A 3,994-nucleotide genomic window follows, 5' to 3' on the forward strand; every position below is an offset into this window, starting at 1 on the left:
ACGTCATGACCTCGACCGCGAGCCAAACGCCAGGTGTCGGCAATGTCATGCTGGTGATCCCGAGCTAACGAAATCCAGCGGAGGATATGTAAACTCGCCGATTCAAAAATAGGGCAAGTAAAATAAATGTGATCAAGTGTACCTAGCGCAGGACAAAAAGGGCAAAATGGTGTGACGTAGTCATTGTGAAGATGGACGAGAGGCGTGGGGCGGGGAAGGCTACCATGCAGGAGCCTCCATTGCAGACCGTTTTCCATCCGTGTGGAGAAAAGGGAGAAACGGGACGGGCGCCAAGGATCTGCATGCCTGCGAAGAAGTGAATCCTTAAGCAAGCATGAAGGGGTGACAGGTGTTGGTGGAATATCTTTAAAGTGCACTAGAAATTGGTAAATAGATCTAGTCACCGAAAAATCCGTCAGATCTACACTGCAATTTCCAAAGAAGAGATTGGCATTGAGTGAGTACGACGGTGTTGTGGATCCCCCGAAAATATGTCCGTGAATAACTCCATAATTGTCAAAAATGGTGGGGAAGGTGGAGATTACCGTAGTTTTGATCAGGTCAAAAGTTTTGAGCGGAAAGCGCGAAGGGCGATCTATTGTAATGGCAGACTCCAAGGTATGCCAGCGTAGAGTACGGTGATTAATAAGATCACCAATGGTTCGTATACCGGCAGTTTTAAGACGGGAGTGAAGAGAACCAAAAAGCGGCTCACCATCATTCTCTTGGACAAAGCAGTTATCGAAAATATTGATGGAGAATACTGTCACTCGGTCACATAAGTTGAGCGACAGTTGAATAGGGGAAGAAAACCACGCTTTTAGACACGAACCATGGAAAGGAATTGAAGAAAGCGAGAGGTGTGGGTTATCGAAAAAGGTCTTAAGATCGCGGAGATCAGGGAAATGGCTCCGAAGAACCGCGAAGGCGGTGTAACAGTAAGGTGCCAAGTCAGGATCCCCACGAAGGAGGTCAGCCGCTTGGACAAGACGGAAAGCTCGGACCTTCGTCGCAACGTCGACTAAGCCCATTCCGCCGCAGCGTTTGTCGAGAGTGAGTGTCTTCAAAGGTACCCAATGAATTCCATCCCAAAGGAAATGAATGAGACGTTGTTGTACAGTAGTGAGAAAATCAGGAGGTGGGTACTTTGAGTCTATGCCATAACACCGAGGACGCGTATGAAATTTTTTGAAATCCACTTTTTATGAAAGCCTAAAAGGTTTCCGTAGGCCGTCACAGATATATTTTTCACCTGACATTCTGCCACTCTCTCTGCTATCAGACCCAGTGTTTAGACTGGCGAGAAGCTCCAGACGCGTATAGGATTCCCGCAAGGTCTGTATACCGCTTCGCATTATTGGGATTCCCGCGCTTTTTTTCCTCACGTCATAGTGATGTCATCAAACGGGCGAACAAAACAAAATTGTTGATATATCGTGATTTTTGAATGGATTTTAAAATAGAAACTTTGGTTCAATTATATCAAAACTTGATATTTTGGAAGTAGAGACTAAGAAGTGTAATATAATACCACTTTCCTGGTAAAATATGATATGAAATTGTAAATTCGATTCGCATTCGCGGCATTCCCTTTGAAAAAAAATCCACTACCGCCTTGGAACTCTTAATGTGAAAGAATTGCGAAACGAAGTACATTAGCGCTATGGTAGGAGATAATTGCAGTTTTCCGACTTCGGATGGACGTAAAAGAAGTGTGTCTGGACCCTTGTTAATAAAATATCCTCTTTCGGCTCTAGGAAGTATTGGGGAAATAATCAACATTTGCATCGTCTAGGACTGTTCACGAGCACGAGCCAGCTCGGGCTCGTGACGAGCGAGCCGAGCCGCCACTTTTGGGGCTCGATTATTTAACGAGCGAGCTTTTTATAGTCGAGCCGAGCCGAGCCGCCAGGTATCAAGCCACTACGAGCTTAATCACTGAAAGTCTTTATTCTCTCCACCAATAGCGTTCCGTTGTATTTTTACGTGAAATAAAGCTTGGGAAAAATCTCTCGTCTCTAACCTTGAGCATATTTTCCCGAGCGGGTTTTACTGAACCACTACATTCCTAAACATGGGATGGTATTTATGGTCGTTCTCAAGTTTGACGTTGGTAGTAGCAATTTTTTAAAACAAGTATATATTAATCGAGCCAGCTCGTGAACAGTCCTAGCATCGTCAAACAATTCACCCGGCTAGAATGCGGCTACCCTCAAGTTTATTTTTAATTTGATTTACAACTGCGAAGCTGATTTCTTGGAACGCCTATTTGGGGAGATATTTTCTTTATAGACCGATTTGTTGGGTTGGCAAGGGGATGGGAATGCTGGCAAGGTAGCTAGAATGAGAGATTCCTTTTCATACGGAAAGGACACTATGTGTAAAGGCTAGGTTATTTATTTATACCAGGGAGCACAAATCCATTTTGTGCTCACTGTTTATACTTGTCGTTGAAAAATTGCTCACCCTTCAATATGTATGTATATCTAGTTGTTACAGGTTTGTATCTACATTGTGAAAGACATACAGGCTTTTAAGACTATGATCTGCGAGTGTGTATGATTGTGGTTTGTGTGTGTAGGTTGGATAGACGAAAGACCTTTCTAGCTAGGTGTGATTAGACCTTAATGTACCCCAAACGTTGGTCCATCTCGAATATTACCTTAGCGATTTAGAAAACATGAATACTTTACTACATTAGCACATACGAAACTAACACGCCCTCCCCACCCCTAACCACACCTAGCTAATTCGGAAATGTTTTACGTGACTTCTTTGAAATATGACTTTATTAGAAATTAAGAGGAGACGCGATTGTGCTTTAGAAATGGTTTTTAGTTGTTCGATTTTATATAAGGGTTATAGCTTCGGAGCTTCCATTGTTTTTGTGCGACTAGAGATTGATCAGCTTTAGTATTGACAAAGGTTAACAGTCATGCAGGCAAGCTAAGGATATCTTTGAGGTGAGGATAGTCCGCGCCAACTTAGTTGTGAATAATGTTTGGATAATTCATTTATTTTAATTTCGGTAGTTGCACAGCAATAAAGAGCATAACTTGTTCATTGGCTTGCTCCCTCTAAAGGGTAAACGGTTTATTGTAACCTACTTTCATAATATGACTAATAATTATAAAAATTTGGAGCTTCTATAAATATATATTCTTAAATTGATTAAATATATTCCTATTTTTAGTCGATCGGTTGCAAAGTTTTAACCTATGTGGATAAGAAATTCTTGTCGAGTGAGTTCTACAACCGTCCAGAAGAATTTCAATCATTTATTAAACTCTTCTTCATGGAACAAAGAATTTTTACGGGATACCAAGAAAATATTATGGAATTACTTGATAATATAAAAGGAAAACTTTTTGCCTACAAAGAGCATTATTACCTTTATTCTGGAAAGCCTTCACAATATGTGCCAATGGGAATTTTTCTCCAACGTAAGAAGATTTTAAGCATGAAAATGAAAGAAGAATTCAATCAAGTGTACGTAAATATTTTCTTAAAATTTCATTCAGACTATGCAAGGCTTTGAATCGACTCACACTTAAAAAATTAAAGTGGAAGGAAAAGTTTTTTTACATAATATTTAAATTTATTTGATAATGATAGCTTTTAAATGAAACTTAAATGAAAACCCCTCCGAGACCCCTATTATCCCGCTGATTCTGATTTTTGGCGTTTTGATTGCTATTTTTTGCAAATCAATTCTGAGAGAGCGGTAGCTCTCTTAGATAAGACGCATCAACTGTTTTGAAAAAATTCAACAGAACTACAATTCGGGCTCTCAATATGTGGTTAGAATTTCAAGGAGATCCATTAATTAGTTTATCTTATAAAAAATAAAGTTGCTAAGGGTGGTTTTCATTTCCATAAAACTAATCACACCTTTTTACGAAAAACAGGAATTTTTCCCATAGAAATAACATGGGAAATTTTTCGAAAAAAACAAATCGGTTACTCGTTATTTAGAGAAACTATAAGTTGGTTA

This window comes from Phalangium opilio, unplaced genomic scaffold, assembly GCF_054372755.1.
Source record: "Phalangium opilio isolate 3A_F unplaced genomic scaffold, DU_Popi_V2 ptg000204l_1, whole genome shotgun sequence".
Classification (NCBI taxonomy): domain Eukaryota; kingdom Metazoa; phylum Arthropoda; class Arachnida; order Opiliones; family Phalangiidae; genus Phalangium; species Phalangium opilio.